Source organism: Gallus gallus, chromosome 9 (assembly GCF_016699485.2).
Source record: "Gallus gallus isolate bGalGal1 chromosome 9, bGalGal1.mat.broiler.GRCg7b, whole genome shotgun sequence".
NCBI classification, from domain to species: Eukaryota; Metazoa; Chordata; class Aves; order Galliformes; family Phasianidae; genus Gallus; species Gallus gallus.
Window position 1 is genome coordinate 14256805 of NC_052540.1, and position 21574 is coordinate 14278378.

The 21574-nt window shown below is 45.7% G+C and overlaps 1 protein-coding gene across 10 annotated transcripts in view; it reads right to left on the reverse strand.

Annotated features, from left to right (window-relative positions):
• Positions 1 to 21574, reverse strand: part of LPP (LIM domain containing preferred translocation partner in lipoma) — a 318284-nt gene that overhangs the window by 229069 nt on the left and 67641 nt on the right. The window lies entirely within an intron of this gene.

The window sequence follows — 21574 nt, forward strand, 5'->3', positions numbered from 1 at the left end:
CAGTGCACCTCTGCCCTCTCCCCATTGCCACAGGGGACCAGAGAAGCTCCTGCCTGCTCCACGCTCCCAAACCCAATGCCCTGTCTTTGCAGCAGAGCCAGGTCTGGCTGGGAGCAGTTTCACCCTCCTGGGCCGGTGGAAGGGGAGCGAGGGATGAAGAACAGCAGCGGCTGCTTCAGACCCTCCCGAAGCACATGGAAATCCACCAAGGACCTGCTTCCTCTGACGCTGCCTATTCCTTTCATATTTGCCATGACAAATAATTCACGTTAACATTTTTTCAAGCGCTGTAACCCCATATCAAGTAACAGCAAAGAGACAGACAGGTGTCCTGACCACAGAGGCAGCATATGTGAACAGTTTGGAATTTACTATTATTATTTCATAAAGGGGGAAACAAATCCCACAGACTTCTCTGTGCATGATACATTTTCTGCTCCCTGTTTGATGTTGCTTTCAGGCTGAGGACTTCAAATAGCTAACCCTAACCTATGCCTCAAGCCTGCTTTAAACTAATGCCCCTTATGTGACCAGAAATGAATGCATGGTGAATCACTAACCCCACACACAGTGGGCTGATGAGCGGTGGCCCATGCCTCCCAAGCACTTCATGGCCATGAACACATTGAGATAATTCAGCCTGGTAATTCAGCACGACCAGTTCTGTGTTTCCGGAGCTCGAAAGCACAAGCTCCAAGCCAATTGCCCAGCCACGCAAATTCAGAGAAGAGGAAAACATAACTACTGGGGTTTTCTGCAAAGCACACACATATAACCTGCAGAGGCTGCACTTCCACTCTCTGCCTGCCCTTGGGAGATGCTTGAAAGAAGCTGCATTTTAATTAGTAGTCCAATCAAGGGAATCTAAACTTGACAGCAAGGGAAAGGGCTAACCCAAAGTTACAGATGTGGGTGTTTATGGGGCCCACCGCTTTGCTTCTTTGCTGACATTCTGGCCTTCAGAAATTGAATCAAAACCCCACTTAACTTCAGAGAGATTGCAACTTGCATCTACAGTGCTGCTGAAACCTCAGTTGAGAGAACTCCACTGAAATCGATGGAGTCATTCAGATTTTCTCTGGTTACAGACCTACAGGCCAATAAACATTAGCGTTCATCCAACCTCCAGCTAAATATTGTCTAACAGAAGACCATTATCTTTGTCAGATTGATTTGGATAACTTATTTAAAGCATGCTTGAAGACTCATTAGCATCTTTGGGTTTCGGTGGTTGTATTTGAAGCGTTAAGCCCCAGCAGCTATTAAACACTTGGAAACAGCATGTTAACAGTTTACAAACAAAGCTGGAGTGAAGATATAAGTTTGTTTTCTGTTTTTCATTGGGAAATTGGTAAAATGAAAGAAGCAAAGAAAATACAGAGAAAAAATGTGTGCGTACCCACTGGAACAATCATCCAAGTTATGTGATAGATACTAAGTTAAAAAGAAATACAGGGATGAGAAGAGGAAAATGATAGCAGGGAAACCCAGCCCTCTCCTCCTTTTGAGCCTTACCACATTACGTCACACCTGGTGCACACAAGGTGCACCCCAGGAAAGGGTAGTTTCACTGGCAGCAGCAGTTGGGCTTAGGTTGGGCTCTTTTCCCTTGTGCCTTCTTGAACACCTGCAGTGCAGCCTCCTATCAATGGGCTCAAGCTGAGCACACTCCCAGCAGCAGACGGATGCTGCCAGCACATCTTACAGCGCTGTCCATGGGTTGATGCTACGAACCATCACTACTTCCCTACCTTGGGCACAAGATCTTTTTGTTTAAAGCAGCTCACCAAAGTGAATTGGTTTCCTTGGGCACAAGGCCGCCCTTGTAACAGCTCCTGGTCAGGTTGTTGTGTTGCTATAGCTTTGCTGAAGAAGGAGAATCTTGTTGGTTTGTTTGCTTTCAGTAGCCTTGCCCATGTTCCACTGCCAAGCATCAGATACAAGCTAAGCTTCAGACAGGGAGAGGTGGAAAAGGCATTGAAACATGCTGCCCAGGGAGGTGGTAGAGTCACCATCCCTGAAGGTGTTCAAGAAAAGGGCAGATGTCACACTGAGTGACATAGTCTAGAGTGGTCACTTGCATGGGTAGGTGGTTGGACTAGATGATCTTAGTGATCTTTCCACCATTAATGATTCTACCATTCTAAGTCTTGCCCAACAATCTGATGAAAAACTGTCAGGTTAAACCACAACTATGGGAAGGACAAAGATAAAAGAATATAAAATACAGTAGTAGCAATGTTTTGTTAAAATCAAACAAACCAGCAAATCACAGACAGAACAAGGGATGGGGAGAAGCGCTCTCGATCTCTGCTAACTGCTTCAGTGGCACAGAGCAGCTCCCAGCCACAACCAAGGCTCGGGTGCTATAAGCAAACCAGAGAAGTCTACCAACACCATACAGCACAGCACAGTCCTTCTGTACTGTTGGCTCCTGAACCCTGAATGCCACTCATGCAGCGTGGCACACAGGGAGAGGGTGCCCAGCAGAGCTGCTCCCACAGCAGCAGTGGGCACATCCTTCCCTGTCTGATGAGGACCCATCGCAGCAGCTCCCTGTTTGACAATGCCTTATTTCCACCTCTCCTCTCTGCTACGCAGGAGCTTCTCAGACAGACCAAAGAGAAAGTCAGGCACTGCTCAAGTAAGCACCTGGATCTACAAACAACAGATTAAATTCTCAAGCTACAAAACTGTGTTTTTAGCAAAAGTGCAATTGGACTCCGTGTACTTGTTACATTTCTAAATATACTCCGGTTGTCAAGACAACAAAGAGACTGATGGATCTCTAAAGCGTACTGTATCTATTTAATTGTCAGCATTTCAAACTGACTTGAGGAGGGGAAAAAAATGCTGCGTGATAAGTCTAATCGTCATGGTTACCACTGGCTAACCCCATAATAAAAATATATATATTCTAGCTGAATGTGCCAAGCCATGTGAGGAGCAGATGGGAGACATTCTCATTACTGCAACAGCCTCCGCTGGAAAACTAAACTTGAGGAAGGATGCGAGAGACTTCACAGAGCTCTCAGACACAACAGACGCCGTGGGCTGCAGCTTCCCACCCGCCTGGCAGCAGCCGCTTGGGCTTTTCCTGAGCCCATGGGCTGAGCCCACAGGGCTGGGGCTCCCTAACTCACCAGCATTCCTCTTTGAGGAGTCCCATCCTTCCCAATAAGATGCTTTAGATGTGAGAATGTTACTTCCTAAAAGCTGCTAACAAAATGTAACATGCAACTGCCTTGGATTCGCACTCCCAGCCTCACCAGTTCGCTCTGCTCCCTCCAGGCAGCCCGCAAGCATTGCTGTGTTAACAACCAAAAGGACAGCTATGGCCAGCCTCAGAGAAGAGGACCAAGCAGGAAGCAGCAGCCAGAGGTCAGGCTGGTTGATGTGACACAGCCCCACGAGCACTGCACCCCATTCGACAAACATAATCCAGCACCACTACTCCTGAGAGAGATGCCTTATAAAAAACCCTCAGATGTTGTTTTTTAACATGGGAGACTTCCACAACAACGTCTAAGGTATCTACCTGGGTGTAAAATTCTTGTACAGTCCAAATTTTCCTTGCCTGATCAAACTCATCCAACTACACGTTTCTCAATTTCCTTTCTTCAAACTCAAGTCTAACTTGCAAGGGAAAGGCATAAGTTTCAAGGTCAGGCTGGATGGGGCTCTGAGCACCTGATGGAGCTGCAGGTGTCCCTTTTTCACTGCAGGGAGTTGGACCAGACGGCCTTAGAGGGTCCCTTCCAACTAAAACTATTCCATGAGTCTAAGTTTCAACCAGGCATAAGAGCAATGGAAACCAACTCAACTCATGTTCACCTGACCAGCACTGATGTCAACAAATGCTCAGTTTCCATCTAGTCTGAAGCTCCCCCAACGTTGTTTTTGGGGTTTTTTGTTTGTTTGTTTTTGACAGAAACTACACTGAAGTTGAATTATCCTTAAAAATCTGCTCCATAACGCTTACTTCCCTAAAAGCTCTGTATCTCCACCAAGAGCTTCACGGAAACTAGATGGCATTGCCTAAGTCCCATCTCTAGGAGTGAGCCATGACATCAAACGTGATCTGATTTGTAAATACAAATCAAGAAAAACACCATTTTCCAACCCTCTCAAGCAGCGGGTCTGAGTTGGTGATATTCTCCTTAGAGTCTGCCCCTGCTCACCATCAAGATGAACAATTTCTGAATTCCAAATATGAGCACCTCGGTGACAGATACCGAGCTTTCGTGCCTACCAATACCGTCACCATGCGGTTCACCATCACGTCCTGCTCCACAGAGCCGGAGATGGGCAGTGAAAATCAAAACAAAAGTAGCACACAAGTGCTATTTCCGGGGTTTGTGCAATAATTATTTCAAATACTACTGAAGTTTAGAGCTAGAAAGGACTCTTATGCACAAAGAATCTTCACATCCAAAGGACTCAGAGACAGCTGGTTATTACAAGGGTTTGGGTACACCTACAGGGATGCAGCATCAGTATTTTGTCCCTTGGTGCCTAGATACTTTTGAAAGTAAGCACTTCCCACAAGGAACCTCAGAGAAATGACAGCCCTTCTGAAAGCTGTATCCAGAGCTTAAGTGAGCTGAAATCCCAAATAACCAAGAGCTTAAAATCATGCTCCAAATTGCATATTTCAACATTATACAGGTGCAGGAATCTAGCTTTGGTTTTCCTGTTACTGAAAGTGCTCGCCTAGGGCATCAGGCTCCTATAGTTATGGCTCTGGGACAACTATTACATTCTGTTCTAATAAAGTACATGCTCTCAGGAGCAAACTCCCCAGGATGACTCCTTTGCTTTGGCACAAATGGACTCATTTAGTTGAGATAAAAGGATGTTCCCTTGCATCATTTTCATTTGATTTTTTTTATTATTTTATTTTAAGATAGAGAAACAGTTAATTTTGCTAAATGAGTGCTCTGTTGCCATGACTTCACTGCAGACAAACACAAAGCCATCAAGCTCCTTTTTTCTGGGTGTTGCTTTTTAAACAAGTATTTGATCGTCTTTGTTTTCTTTCTTCTTTGCCCAGCACCCCCCAGTCAGGCAGATACAAAGAGCTTATAGCTACTCCCTAAGTCACAAAGACACTATTGCACATCTTCATGCCCTCATATCATACCTTTGCCAGATGTGCCCAGATGTGCCACCGTGCCTCCTATCAGCCTGCAGGACAGTGCTGCCCACAGCTGCAGGCAGCAAATCTCTCCAAAAGAAAGCCAAAGTCTATGGGATTAGTCTCTGAAGGGCAGAACTCCCACCCTCCCACCAAGGACTGAAGGCTCCATCCTGCTCGCTGCCAAGCCAGACTTGCAGCCTGAATTAAAGCTCCTTCCTGCTGCCTCAGTTTCCCAGGCAGATGAAGCAGACTGGACATACATATCATCTCCTCTGCGGGATGTTGCGACATGTGCCGAGTTAATATTCATGAAGTACACTGAGGATTGAGAGTCTTACAGACTTCACTGAGATGAAGGTTTTTCTTTTTTTCTTTTTTCTTTTTTTAATGTTTGCATTGAATAGACAGACTAAGTAGAAACAGCATTTGTAGCCTGCAGCCATTATCCTAGTAAATGGCTTATTACAGCACGCAGCCTACCAGCTCACCTCCATCCTGTCTCACTGAAACGCAGGTAGGTGGAAGCTGCTCATTCCACTGAATTTTCCTTTTTACTCTCTGTCTGATGGAGACTCTTGATAGCTGGGCTCACAAGACAGGGATTAGGATATAAATACTTCAATACAAGCTTGTTCTTTGGTAACTATTTATGACGATCACAGAACAATTAATTACTTCCCATCTAAGACTAATTCCTGTCTCTTCCAAAAAGGCTGGGGGGGGCAGGGGGAGGCTGGCTCAACATTTTCCATTTCCTGATGAGTCACAGCAGATCCACTACAATAAACTCAATACTTCAATCAGACTGTTTCTTATCAAGGTGTATTCAATACATTACTAAGATGTGGAGTGTGCTATTTTAAGGGCTAATTTCAGGCATTATATGCATAATGCATTATCCGAACAGACCGATCCCCCCTGCACCACCACCCCTTCCCACACACCCCAAAATCATACAGACAAACACTGCAGGAGACAGACAGCGAAGAGCATACATTAGGCGTGCTGACTTTCACAACACATAGCCCTTCAATATGCAGCCCTCTCTCCCACCTCATTAGTTCATTCCCTTCCCCTTGGCAATGAAATTACTTATGTGACAGCAGCATCTGACAAGAAGAAAACATTTGCAGACTGCACGGGTTGCAACAAGTCCGCAGCATCTTGCTGTCTTCATTCTAGGGCCAAGAACCATACCTTTATTTTTCTGCCCCAGGGAGCAACTCTGCATCCCTGTAACAAACACTAAATTGTCCCCAGTTCCCACGCCACCCACTCACAAGCTCCCAGGCTCCATAGAGCAGGCGGGATCCACCTTGATCGGCCTCTGAGCAGCCCCACGGCTTGTGGGGATGGCAGCAGGTGCCCTCTGGTCCTCATTAATTCCTCTACTTAACAAACGGTTAGATGTAATTTATTGTGTTGATTGGGCAATTGATCCCAGTCAGGTCATTTCAGTCTACAACAGGTTGTGTTCTGCACCAGCCTGATTGCAGTCAGCTGCAGTGGGAACTCCCTCATCCAAGCAGAGAAGGCTATGGAAAGCAGAACAGTCACATCTCCCCGGACTATGCACTGACCTCAGTTCTCACAAGCAACGCAGCTAAAAACTCCAAAACACCAACAGCTGCCTGAAAAAAGTATGGCTATGATAAGCCAAGGATGACGGTTGAATGAGATGATCTTAGAGTTCTTTTTCACTCATAATAATTCTATGCTAAGTGTGTTAAGTGTGTTAAAGACCGTAAGATACAGGTGAGCAAGACTGGGTACAGCAGACAGATAGCTATGCTCTTGCTTGTAGAGGCACAGGTGTGCCATTGTGGGCATCAGCAGCTGTGAGCCCAGTCACTACCTCAAGATGATGCTGGAGCTACTTATTACCATCAGTTTTCCCCGTGGCACATCAGGGCTGTGCAAACAGTTTCTATGCAAACAGTTGCAGTGCCAGTTTCTGCCAAGCCCATGCTAATTGCAAGTGATTCCAGTTCAAATGCTCTTAAGTCAGAAAGCATTTAGGTGACATGTAACCAAGGCCTCACATCTGTTACCAGCTCTCCAGCAGTGAACAAACCTGCAATCAGCTGTGAAGACCTGTCAATAGCTCTTTGGTCTTCCACCTTGGAAGTGCATTTAAATTCCTGTCTTCCACCATCACAAGCAGAACATTTACAATCCTTGCAACGTCTACAGCCTATTAGTACAACTGAAGTGCCAAATCAACACAAAGGACACGGCCACGAATGTCCCACTGAAGTCCATTGACTCTCCGAGATTTAGCAGCTCATCTGGTGTCACTTTTAAAAGCATCATTGTCTCTTCCTGCACCACATTTACTTAAAAATCTCAATGCACCTTAAAAATATTCAATCAGTTTCACACAGACTCTGAATGGAAACAGTATGTGGGAAGGGATCATTCCACATGGCCAAATCTGTAGGTGTAAACCATGGCAAATCTCTTGAGTAGGCTCCACTCGTTAAGGTCTTCTTAATCAGAGGAAGAATATTCACTCTGATTTAATAGATTCCAATGAAATAGACTATCACCTCAGTTTGGATGAGGGTTTTTCCCCAGACCAGGCTGTAGGCTCCACGAGATCTGCAGTGCCATTCACTTCGAGCTGCAGGTGACAAAGCAACACAGGTCTGCATGTACAAACCCACAGCTGGAATTCCAACACCTGCTCACCCTATTTTAGAGTACCTGTGATGAAGTTCTCCAGCAATTTGGATTTGTACTAGCCAGCATTCATTTCTAACAAGATGAGAAACGTGTGCAGGACTGTGCAGCTCTCCTGGTGGCAACCAGCTCCTTGGAAGAATGCTCGAAGCAGCAGTGGGGATCATGAGCTGATGCCACAGAAAATGCCACAAGACACAGCGCAAGCAACTTATAAACCAACATCATGAACAAAGACAAAATACAGGACCACATTAACAAATATGACCAAAAAAACCCACCAAGTTCAAAGGAAATGTAAGTTCCCCTTTTTTTGGACAATACTGCTGGTAGCATATGACAGTTTAAACAGACATGATCAGATTTGGGCTTATCTTGTTTTCTTAAAACATAAAGAACATAAAGACCAGGATTCTCTCATGCCAGGCAATTAAGTTCCTGTGCTTTCCCCTCCCAAACAAAAAAAACACTTGGAAAGTTTCTAAATGCAGCAGGAGAAAAATAATTCTGTTCAGTCCACGCCTGTGTCTCCCTCTCCTCCCATTAGCACATGGGGAAAAGGTTGGCTTAGAGCAATACAGCACTTCTATTTGAATATGAATCACTCTTTTGGTGAGAAAACAAAACAGAAGCCGACTTCACATGACCCTTATCTAAAGATATAATGAAAACCGACGCGTCTACCAGGAGCAACAGAAGTTAAGCATGGTGAAAATCCTGGCTCAGACAAACAGCCAACGATAGGTCCTGTTCCAGAGGATGCCAAAGTGGCTTCCAAGCTGAGAGGCAGGAACCACTCCAGCTGCCACTGAAACATCATCACCTCTGGATGGGTAGTTGGGGCAGCACCATTTGTGGTTTGTGAAGGAAGGATGAACATCATTGAGCTGAGACTGCTGGGAGCTCAGGAAGGCAGGATCCTTCTGTGGGAATGGGACTTTGCTCCTGGAAAGTGGAAGTTGGTTTGGTTTTGATTCATAGGATTCAACATGGCATTGTGTGGGCTGAGCACCTAAAAATCAGGCGCACGCGATGCTGGATTTGGCAGTGGCACAAAAAGAATGGAAAGAAAACGTGTGTGTTCTGATGCTCTCCAGCTTCTCAACCAGAGAACTGAGGGATCAGAGCTCTCCATGGAGCTTAGGGAGAATCACTTCTCCCCAGCTCAGCCTCCCCCTGTCCTGGATGCACAGCAATGTCCCTCCTTGACTGGGGGAAGGCAACATACTGCTGTTACTGCTTAACATTGCTACCTTCAGAAGGCTGGCATTGCCTATGACCAGCTCTGCTGAAATCCTGATCAAAGCACTGCTTTCACGCTCTTTCCTTTGCCCCTTCACCCTTCCCAGCACAGCTTCTGCTGGCACTTCACTGCAGGTAGAGGAGGCCTTTTGCTACAGCACTCTTTTAACAGAGACGCAGCCCAAACAGAGGCCTTTGGCATGAAATATCAACTAACAAGAAGTTCAGAAATCCTTCAGGAAAGGGGCCCTGAACAAGCAATCTGTGCATTTCCAGCATCAAACGTTCATTTCTCCTCCTGGCAGCATCTGGAGGCTTGCAGAGTGTTTACTTGCATCTTGGCAACATCCATTTAAGCCTACAAGCTCATCAACAATTCACCTTGACTCAAAAGCAGTGGTTGTTCTGAGTGCTGAGGAAACAATGAACAAAATCATCATCTTTTTCTCTCTCTTTTTTTTTTTTTGGCAACTGTCTGATGAAGCTTTTCTGAAAGGAACTTTACTTGATCTTTTCCCACACTGTGTTCTATATTCAGTTGCCATTCTAGAAACAAAACAAAAAAAAAAAACTGCACAAATGCAAACAAATCAGAGCAGGGCTCGGTCTGATCTGCCTAAAACAAATGTCTACCTCCTCTTCTACTGGCTCAGCAACAGAGACCCAAAGCCAACGCGTTCTTTGCATTTCTGACAGGCTGACGCTCGGATGGGTTTGTGCAAGTTTGTCTTCAGTGCCTTGGGACTGCATGACAATTCGAGGGAAAATTCCCTTAAAAGGAACACGCGCTGTAAAGCATCGATCTGGACAAGTACTGCCGAGCCGCTGCCCTGTACAAGTGACCTCTTTCCAACCACGCAGTCGTGTTCTTGCAAGTCGGAGACTCACCCTCATCTTGGTTTAAATAGAACAAATTCATTTCTTTTTATTGAGGAGAGGAAAAAAAAAAAATCAATAAGCAGGAAAGGAAAGTTACAACGGGCTGAACATGATTTACAGGTAAAGCAAATTGCCAGGGGATCCAGGCAAGGATTCATCGCTGATTCATCAAACAAGTCATTGAGATGTCTAAAGAACGAGCTATCGAGAGAAGTCCCTCATCCTCTCCACCTCTTATTATTAGTTACTGCTGGAAGTGACCTTTTCTGCAAGTCTCTAGACCATTCTGAAGCGCTGAAGACTTTAGGAAGTGAAAATTAGTTCTTAAAGGAACTAAAGTGCTTCAAAAACATTTTATTAAAGGTTGCATCTTGCTTCTCTCACCCCTTCCCTTGGTTGCTTAGGATGAGCTATGCATTACAAGAGCAGGCACTGTGCAGTTCTAGCCAAGAATCCCAAGCTACATTCGCAAATGCACTTCCAGCATCACAGCCCACTGACAGAGACGCTTAGGGAACTCCAGAAACCAAGGGAGGGATGGTCTGTCTGATGCCACCAGAGCTCAAAGCCTGAAGGAGAGCCCTGGAGCCCCGTCCCTCTGGCAGCTGGCACTGAGATCTCACCCAGCTCTGCAGCAAAGAGCTGGAAGTGCAAGTGCTGGCAGAGAGAGCAGCAAAGCTGGTAGGGGTCATAAATGAAACAGTGCTGTGAAACATGGAGGTGAGCACAGCCCAACGCTCACCTTCACAGCTCCCCCCTCCCCCCCCAAGACATGCACACCTCACCAGACTGACATCTCTGAAACCCATCCAGTCCTTGCTGGGCTGATCCAGGAACCTCATTCGTATGCATGTTTGTTCTTACAAACACAACAAGTTTTTAAAATCACGTGTATTTCACACAAGTCCCACAGGCCCACATTTACACAGTACTTGGGAAACCTGGTCTTAAATGGAACTGTAAAACCAAAGGAAAGAACTTAGAAAGGCCGAGACCACAAAGAACCACGGATCTGGGTTGGAAGGGAGAGCCTTCCATTTGGGATGCAAGGGAGCTTTGGGGGCGCCCAACACAGAGGTTCCCCAAAGTGCTCAGTTTTCAGAGGATGGTTTTCTTAAAACAAGACATACTTGAAGACTGCGCCAGCTGAGCATCCAAAACTGATTAGTCACCGTAAAGCATGGCCTCAACCCTGTTCATTTAATATCACTCCGGAGTGGAAAGTTCTCACCAAAGCTCTAATATATTCCATTCCAGAAGAACAATTAGGTGGCATTAGGCAGCCAGTCGTAACTCTGCACTAAATGGCCTCGCTATTTGTCAGTATGCGCTGCGCCTTTAAAAGTTTCCAAAAAAGACAGTCTTTTTTTGTGCATGCTGGAATATTCAAGAGCATTTCATATCTATTCTCATATCAAGAAAAGAGCAATTAGATCAATAATGAAACAGGAGTGCTCCCTTTTACTTTCTGCGGTTTGCAAAGAGGTTCGTGTTTCTATGCGAGCACAGCTCTTGTTTTAGTGATGTGAAAGTGTGTGGTTTGTGCGATACCCAGTTTCTTCTAATATCTGAGTTTCTGTTGTTATCTACCTACAATTTACAGTAAAGCATCTTTTGTTCTCACGCCCCTCAATCTCCAAATTAGCCCAATTTTCCCAACAACAAGATTTTATCACCCTGTGTAGACCTTTTACGAATACTGGAAAGCTTGCCAACAACGCTCTCCTCAGTAATGCAGCATGAATTCACAGAAGAAGGCATCACCAAGTCTATCTGTGCATGCTACTGTGTACACAGACTCATTAAGAAGCTTTTCTTTGGAGGAAAGGACTGATTTTGTGTTTGAAAAAGCAACTAGAATTGGGCTGTAATCCATGAAGGGGGTCCCAAGGCACTACATGCAATGGGTAAAATCACTGAGCAACATTTGAACCTCTGTTTACACATCAATATTGTGCCATTTGCTATGATTAGATTATTACTATTTTCAAAAGTAATCAAAATATTTAGAACTAGGTTGCTGCTGGGTTTTTTTTTTTTTTTCTGGGTCCCTGCTGCAGAGCATGAATGCAATTCTTCTAATCTAAGCAAAAATTTCTTAAGAACCCTTCTAAACTGGAAGGACGCTGCCAGTAGTGCAGATGGGTAACCGGCTGGCTCCAGCGTCAGACTGAATCGTGCCATTTATAGCAGTTTGACCCTCTATACAACAGATGAGAGCGCTGATATTTTAGCCAGAGAAGTTCATTTTCCAGACTGCTGTTTACAGCCACGTGCTCTACTCCAGGATCCTTGACTGCGCTGCTTCTGACTCTCAGAGAAGTGCATCTTTTTCAACCACACTGAAGGTCCCAGAGAGGGACTTCACCTTCTGTTACAACGTGAACATCAATCCAACAATAAAAATAGCAAAACAACCAGAAAATTAAGTATTACTGATGAGGAAGAGAGAATTGCCTATAGCAAGCATTTCAACCCTATGGCAAGTCACCTGATCAGCTCTGAAGTCCCAGCCTGACACAGGGACTCCCCAGTTCTGCACCTCTCTGGAGCTGCCTAGCACTCTGCACACAAATATTCTTAATGGTCATAACACTGTTGTGCTCTTTCTGGCATCGATTAAGCACTGGTGGCATAACAGTGCGTTACCCAGTCCTCCAGCTGCTTCAACTGAGATTAGTTGAGGCAAGCCAGGACACAATCATTTGAACCCCTTGATGCATCTTGCACCCACCCAGGAGGACCTGGCTTTCAGCCTGCCTGCATAAACCCTGGGATTAGCCACTGCTGGAGAGGCTCCTTTATGGGATAAGTAAGAGGTCAAGCACTGAGATCTAAAAAAGGCCATGACGGGTATGTATAATCCCCCACAAGTTGCGTTCCTCCACCCCTCCTTGCCAGTAAAAGAGATGCCTAAGAGCATACAGCAAAAGCCATTACAACCACAGCTATGGAAATCAAAGTGGCAACTGTATCACTCGAGCCATGCAGTGACTTTACCTGATGTTGTCAAACATGCCAAAAAGGATGCGTTTGAAAGACAAGCACAGAGAGGACTGTACAAATATTGCTTACTTGGTTCCAAGCTGGAGCAGGACTGCTGAAACCCTACAGTACTCCCTATGAATAGCCCCAGTACTTGGGAAATGGCTGTAGGTAAATCTAGATTAACACAAGGCAATTCAAAACGTGCTTTTCAACTATTTGATCAAATGTTTAAATTGAGGGTAGGCACTAAGCTGAAAGCATTCTTATAAATCATAATAGATCAGAGTGACTACGGAGCTCCAGCATGCCCAATTTCAAGGGCACTTGGTTTCCCCACTGCTTTCTTTCTGCAAGAGCCTCTCCAGACCCAGGGATCTCTCCAAGTTTGATGATATCGCATGCACTCCAAAGAAACACACCACAAAGACAGACCTGATGCAGCAAACAGACCATGGGAACAGCTTTATTTATGCTAATGTGACCTCTCCCCCCCAGCACCTTAGCACAGCCATCAGCTGGCCTGTCCCTCCCCAAAGCACCGGCATGGAGCTCACTCACACTGCTGCTGCAGCTTAACCCAGTGCCAGGAATGGCTCCAAACATCTCTATGGAAACTAATGTGATAATAAAACTTCTGCTGAAGTCACGTCGCTCTCGTACAGCTCTCAGGAAGCAGGACCTAGCTCCAACCGACCACAGCCTCCTTAGCAAGAGAGATTCTCACCTGCAACACAGCACCAGCTCTGGCAGCCAGCCGTTAGAGATGCCAGGAAAACATATTCTGCCTCTTCCCTTAGGAAAATTCACTGACCAGCACTGCTGGGCACAAATGCCTTCCCTCTCCAATAACCTGAGCAGGATGGGGTGAAGGTTCTCTTCACATCCTGCAGTGCCTCCAGAGATGCCCTAATTTCCCCAGCCATCCCAGCACTAACAGTGCCTGGCATCAGCTCAGTGTGTGCAAAGTGGCTGTGGCCTCTCTGGGCGAGAATCTGGAAGAGCAGCTTTTATTAGACAGATATGTCTGAAGTGACCCCGTTACTCTGGGCACTTCAGAGGTCAGCTCCAAAAGCCAAGGTGCCAAATCCAGCAGCATGCTCCTTTGGCAGGGGTCCTACAGAGGTGACCCAGGTCTTGTGTGGCCAAGGGCAAGGACCACAAGAGGCAAAAGGGAGCACAGATTCCAGCAGCGCAGCCCTCAGAGAGGCTGCAGAGCTCCTTCCTCGAGGCAGTGCCTCAAGGTAAGGGCTGCAACTACTGCCTGCAGTACTATAAAATAAAAAATTAAATATATATATAGAATAAAATATGAGTGTACTGTAGCCTGAAAGCAGCCTGCTTCCTTTGATAGCTCTTCCACAAGAAAACATTTTTGCTACAAGGTTCTACCATTTTGTACAGCATGTAGTAAGTGGATGCCTCTATTTCATGCTTTGCAACGGAGTTCAATCCAAGGAGCGCATCCTTACGCACAGGGACAACAGTGTTATGGAAATACAACGTCCTATAAGACAAAATAGCAGGGCGGTCACCTCCAGAACATCTCATCATTCAGAAGAGAGAGGCAGTTCTTCTACCTGGGATTGAAATGGTCAACTAAAATCTATGTCCTAATATATCACATTCTTCTTATTTTTCTTATTTCTGTTTCCTTTTAATTCAGTGGCATTTAGCTAGCAGAATAGCTGTTAACAAAGGTCTGAGAGGTGGAATACCATTTTCTATATAAAGAAAAATGCTGTGGAGGAAAATGTAATTTGACAGAAATACACATTTCGCAAAACACATTTTAAAAAGCGGAAAATATGTTTGTTTGTCTCTTAAGGCAGCAAGAAATCCACCACAGCTCATCAAAAGGACCCTCAGTCCTAGAAAGGAAGAAATAGTACCATTGTCGAACACAAATCCAAGAAAATGAGAAGGAAGAGATCGTTCAGAAGCACCATGGGAAGGGATCCTGTTCCAGTCCCACGCTCAGGGATGGATGAGCAGAACCCCTTTCTCTCCCCTGCTTCATACTCAGCACAGGAGAAGGATATGAAGCACCACAGCATTGCTGCAATTTACAAATTGCAGCTGTTCCAGCAGCCCGGGGTTTGGTCTTCTTACACCACTGGTGGCAGATGGCGCATGCTGTTATTAAATCCGTACTTCGGCTCGTAATAGTAATTGTATGAAAACTTCTGCTCTGGGATAACAAAACACTGTCTTTATTTTGGAGGAAAAAAAAACAACAACAACAAAAGTTGTCTTGTAGTAAAATAACTTTGCTATTTTAGCAATTAGAAACAATTGTCTAACCTATTTCTTCTGACTGGGAACACCCAGAAAATAGGATATGGACATATTAGGTAAGATCAATGCACATTTACCCACCTCTTTGGAAACTGACAATGTTCTCGTGACAGCCATAAAGCTGCTTTGAATTTTAGTTCCCTAGAAAGTAAATACATGGAATCCCAAAGCCGTAACCACAAGTGCCACAATTCTTAACACTGCTGTCACATCCAGCTTAATACAGACTGCAGCAGTCTGTATGGTAAAGCTTCAAAATTGCCTCCTCTATGGTTTATAGGAAGAAAACAGCAATTATCCTTCACCCGAGAGCTCCACAATGCTTCCATTTGATGCAGTGCTAGGATGTGTTTCATTCTCCAGCATTTGGGATGGGGCACGGCAGGGTTGGTGGGACTATTTGCTGGTTCTCTTAGAGCCAAATATCTCACGGTATCGTATGTTTTATTTCCTTTTATCACTGCTCCTTCCCATTCCAACTACAAAACACAATTTCATTTTCTCTTGGAAGCAGCTGACTTTCATTTGTGCCCATTTGTCTTTCTATCAATTAGCCAGGGCAAAGGGGTTGCCTTTCAGAGCCCTTTCTGGTACACTAGACATAAGGGGACACTGTAATTAATAGATGTCAGGCACAGTCCCTCCCGACACATTGATTCCTTACTACTTAAGAAACAGTGGGGGAGAGCGCAATCAGCCCTGACTGCCAGGGGTCCTCATAAAATCCATACTCCTGGAATTATAGAAACTGCTAATCACTTTGGATGCTGAGAAGGGGTAAGGAGGAATCTGATTTTGTGAAGCAAAGGAAGCCCCTAACTAACACCTTCACGTGCTTCAAAGGGAGAACCACCCAGAAGACTTCCAGATTAGGAGACCAGTAGGAAAAACCCTTCTGGTCCCCAGTCCAGACCTGAACTGGCGGGGATATGAACACTGTCCCCAGCCCCAGGGCATCCCATCCCCACGGCACCCAGGCACAGCCACCAGGACCACCTCACCACTGGCTCCATGCTCCCTACTGCAATGACAACATTGCTGAAAACTATGTTTTGCTGTGCAGTAGCATTTCTCACTAGGCAGAAAGGATCAAATCCAAATCTGCATGCCCCTGCTGCTCGGGAGACCAATCCCAGCTTTAAAGGAAAATCCCCCTCTTTGATTTGCTGGTTGACGTTGAGTTTCTTAGGAGAAAGAATGGCACTTTGGGGCAGTGTGTTTCCATATGAGAGTGAAGGCTCTCCATGAAAGGAAGCATCAGTGCCACGCTGCGAATCTCCTATTTCAAACCAATACAAATGGCAAATGGTTATAGCTCCTCTTTTAGAAGCAAGAAGGCAGAAAACAACCCTCTTTGGTGTCTGCCTTAAAAACAGCGCCTCACTTTGGCGTCTAGACAGTCCAGTGAGATGGGCTATGACACAGAGATGTTCAGAGGAAAAGAGAAAGAAATGAAGTCTGCTCCGAAGCCATCCCACGTGCTCGTGGTCCCAACGCCACCACCCAAAGCACGCTTCTCCCAGCAGCTCTGCTCCTGCAGCACGCGGCTGCTGAGTGCCTTCCCACTGGAAACCTTTTCAGATTTCTGCAATGATAACTACAAAAGGAAAATCACCAGAGGAGGACACCCAGTGGCTTCCAGCCAGAACACAACCCGCCTTCAGCAAGACCTTTGATTTGCACAGGCACACACTGAAGTTGTTCTTCACAACAAAGAACAGCCCGGTTGCATAACTAACCTTAGGCTGCGTTAGATAAGCCATGCCTTCTCGCAGATCAACTGACCTTAAATAATGTCCCCAGTATATTCAGAGCCAATAGGTTTCTCATTCAGAGCTCAACCGACAGGTCTTCTCCTTCCAGCTATTTCTTCACAAAGGCACACAAAAAAGGTTTCAAGAGAAATCTCATGCTTACTGTTCCAAGGGCAACTTTCAAGGCCAAAAAGAAGCACAAGATCTCAGCTCCAGATTCACATCTTCCCTCGAAGGTTTCTTCAATGCTTTGTTACAGCAAAGCGAGTGGGGGCTTTTGCAGGACTGAATGGGGACTGCAGAGGACACTAACTGGGAAGCCAATACATGTCATGAAATACCGCTGCAGCTCTGCCACCGAGTCAAGCCCAGCTCAGAACAGCCAGCCATGGCGATGAAGCACTGCTTTGTGTTCTGGCTACAGGCGAAACAAAGGTCTGGGGATGAGGAGGTCTCGCTTGTCATGTAAGGGTCAGCACCAAAGGCAAATTCCACCATGGCATTTCCGTTCTGCTGCCCAGCCCGTTACTAAGGGTGGAGATAACAGCAGGATCTTTCATCGCGCATCCAAAAATGCCCTTTAACGGAGATGCGCTGCATCACCCCACAGCCACAATCCACTCAGGAGGGATATCAATCCCTGCAGGAGCTGATCATTCTCACCGTAGTGATGCAAAAGTGCAGATGAGTTCCTTTTGCACCATTCCTTCAACATCCCTGGCTGCAAGATGATGCAGGAGCTCTGCAGCAGACTGAGAGGTAGAAGCACAGGGAAGACAGACTGTGGAAGTAAACATGGCTCTGCACCACTCCTGGAAAGTAATTTCGTTGTCCAAGCAGACATCTGTGCATTCCCCACTGGTGGGAGCAAGGTTTCTAGAAGCGAAACGTTGTGCAAAGCAGGGTGATAATCCTTTGGGAACGCAAGCACCAAAACAACTGCCCAGTGAACCTACAGCGAAGGCAGAGGCACTAAAAGCCTGGCTATTTTCTGACGCTGGTTAAGTTGTCATACAGCCTCCACTTGAGCAGCAGTTTCTCAATCTATAAATCAGGGCCGACAGGGCTTCCCTTGTTGGTACATGACGCTCCGCTCATTCAAGTGCCGTCTGAAGGGAGCTCTGACACAAGGGCAGATGTAACAAATGCATGCATCCAGCAACTCCCAGAGCCCTTCCTATGGAGCACATCAGGACAGAAGCCCTGCCTCACCCATGCAATCAGCCAAGCCAGGCTTCACCCTAAAGCTCTGCCATACAAAACAGCCGAGCTTCTTCCTATATGAGCCATCAACGCCTCTCTCTGTTACTGTAAGAACGCAGATCTGGAGGGCTGCTTGTGCCAGACGAGCTCAATGGCCACAGAGGAGCTTTCTAGTAAACCGAGCCCTGAATGCTAAGCAAGGGCTTGCTGAGCTGAGTTACTGGAATCCATTCCTCCCGCATAGTCAGCATATATGAATACATCCTCTTGCTTCATTAAATTTTAATTGGAGTACATGTGAATAGGTTTTACTGGTTACTTAATCAAAGGGAGTCTGAGTACAAGGTGTTCACGAGAGAAGCTAGAAAGCAACATCCTTTCCAGCTTTTCTTTCTGAATTTTTGAAGCATTCATTGTTGATTTCTTCAGGTCAGTTAACATTTTTGAGCTGCTGCAAAGAACCATGAAAAATAGCCACAAAGTGCAAATAAAGCACTTTGGAGGGAAACCGGACACAGACCATTAACCCTGTGTTCCTCGTCATTATCCAGACAAAAATTAAATGCAAAGTCCCGGAGCAGCTGTTGCATTAGCCAGTTGATTGGCAGTGCTAAGCACAATGATTGCTTTGCTGCTCTGTGTCATGCGTGTTTGGGCTGGACTGTCTGGAGTTTCATTATTTTAAGTGTCCTTAGGTACTCTGAAACCACAGCAGATTTGAACCTATAAAAAAATCCTTCTCGTAAACTCCGAGATTTCCTCAGTAATCGCCTTCTCTTGTACTTGAACACAGATGTTTATTTGTTCTCGCACGCCTTTCTTTAGCTTAGAGAGACCTGGCATGTATTTTCTTGCCTACCTAGAACAGGACAACCATCTCCAGAGCTGCCTCCGTACTAAAACACAGGCTGTATGACCGGATTCTCAACCTCCATAAAATCCACGTGGTCACTATGGCCTGAATTGACTTACAGCTGTCTACACCAGCTGAAAAACAACCAGCAAAGAGACTCTGCTGCCTCCCCTCCCTCACTCCGGTCTGCAAGAGGCACAGCTGGGATGGGGCTTCGGCGTCCGACCGCACGAGGAACAAAAGGCAGCTCTGTGCTCTGCTAAGTGAATCAAAAAATGAAATTGCAGCAATTTAAAACCACAACAAAGAACTTACTGGACTACTCCTGCACATTGCTTAGAAATGTATATTCTGCTCAGTGATACATTCTGGCAGCCTGGGACTCTGACACACTTTCTATGGCAATGTTCTAATATTAGAAAAATCTGGTCATAAGCTAAAAATGTTACAAAAATAGCAGAGGATCATAAGTTACCAGCTTAGTCAGAGCGTGATCTGCTACTTGACTTTCATACTATTTTATTCTTTAAAAAAAAAGGGGGGGGTGGGGGAGGGGGGAACATCACACTGTTTCTTTTTAAAAACATTTTCTTCTACCATTGCTTATGAAGGAGAATGAGCCTTTGGAGAGGGGAATCTCTCGTGTGCCACCCAGAAAAGTCACTCAAGATGGCAGAAATCAATCTGCAAAGGAGCAAAGGACACACATCTACCGGCGTACAGTTGTCAAGTCATTCACCAGCCCTGCTGTGTGTGAGCTCTGCAGGGCAGGAGGCTGCCTCTTGCCCCCAGAAAGGGGCTCAGGGATCTCAGTGGGATTCTATCTGGTGGTACAGTGGCATAAATACCAAGAATCTTACACATTCAATGCAGCCTCTGCCGTAAGAGCATTTTGTTTGCATGCCGTACTTAAATCATCAGTAAATAATTAACAGACAGTACGAGCATGTAACAGAACTGAGTCACAGGTGTTAGCTAGGAAAAAAATGCTATAAATTGATATGTCATAGTAATAAGCAGCCTGCTCACCTGTTAGGTGCTGCCGAAATTAATTAAACAATTTAGTGTTCATAAATTAACCCCTGACACACAGAGCCTTACTAGAAAGCTGTACTCTGTTATTTATGACTGTAATTTTTCCTCCTTTCACAGATCTGGCAGACTTTAAATGAAGACACTGTGACCTGTTTCCTGTGGAGAGCTGATGGATACAGTGGAGGGAAGGGGCAGTGGGAGCAAGGAAGGGGTGTGAAGGAGATGACCATGTGAACACAGCAGAAAAGCAGACTCCTGGCTTTCCACATCTCGGTTTCTTGCTCCTTCCTGATGTGTGTATATCAGCGGAGCTCAGCGCAGAGCTGCTCCAGGCAAAGATGTGGGCTGAGCACAGCATCCCCCAGCTCAGCCCCTCACCTGAGGTGCTCTGGCTTCTGTGGGATCTATGGCAACCTCGCCTCACTGCAGGCATGGATGCACTCAGGCAATGATGCAACTTTCCCACTTCCAGCTCTGAAACTATCAAGTTCTGTGCAAGCTCAGGCTTCCTCTACAGTATACCTGCCTGGAAACATGGCCTGAGCTCCCTCAAGGAACGGAGATAGAGAGCTCTGTTCCCAGTGACGGATGGCCATCAGCTCTCTCCAGCAGCCAAGCTTAGGGCGTTGCTTTTGTCTGCACGTGCTTCCCAGAACGCCCATTTCCAGGCCTGCTTTCTGCAAACCTGGCCCAGGAGATTTCCCTACACGAAGGCAGAGCAGCAGAAAGCAGATGATGCATCAGGAAATCCTCCTGTCAGACGTCGTGCTGCGAGGAGGAGCAGAACGCAGCTCTGCTATCAGAGCTCTCCATGCTCCATAAAACACTGAAGATGTTCAACATCACAACATTTCAGCCCGAGACATACAGCTGCCTGAAAAGCAATGTGCAGAAGCCTGCTAAAACGACAAGGAAAGGATGACTCTTCAGAGAAAAGCAGATGACTAAAAAGTTATTCCATCCAAAAACAGTGCAGTCAGGAAAGTAAATTGTCAGTGTCCTATAACTGTTAGCAGCACTATCCTTCCGCAAATGTGCTGATCCTGGCTCCTCTGCAGCTCTGCCTGCAAACAAAACCTAAAAAAGCCCCTTTCTAACAACTGCAGAATGTTTAAGCTTGTTTCATTGAGTTTGTTTTGGTTTTGAATACAATAAAATACAAGCAATGAATTCTGGATTTTTTTTTTCCCCCCCAAAGTGCAGCTCCCATACGCTTAAAAGTAAATGGGAGTGCTTTGCTTCCTGGGGTATGTAACTGGAACATTTTCCTAGCACCTAATAAAACATTGTTTGGTTGATACTAACCATTAAAATATGTGTTTCAAGTCATGTAATGTTCCCCGTGAAATTTGCCTTTTTGCTCCATGAAAAAAAAAGGGCACTGAAAGGAATCCTGCACCCATAAGGATCTCACTTATTTCATGGAAGTATCATTTTAAAAGCCCCACAGCACGATCAAAGCACTGTTGAGAACAGATGTTCCAGGCTTTACAAATTCCAGCA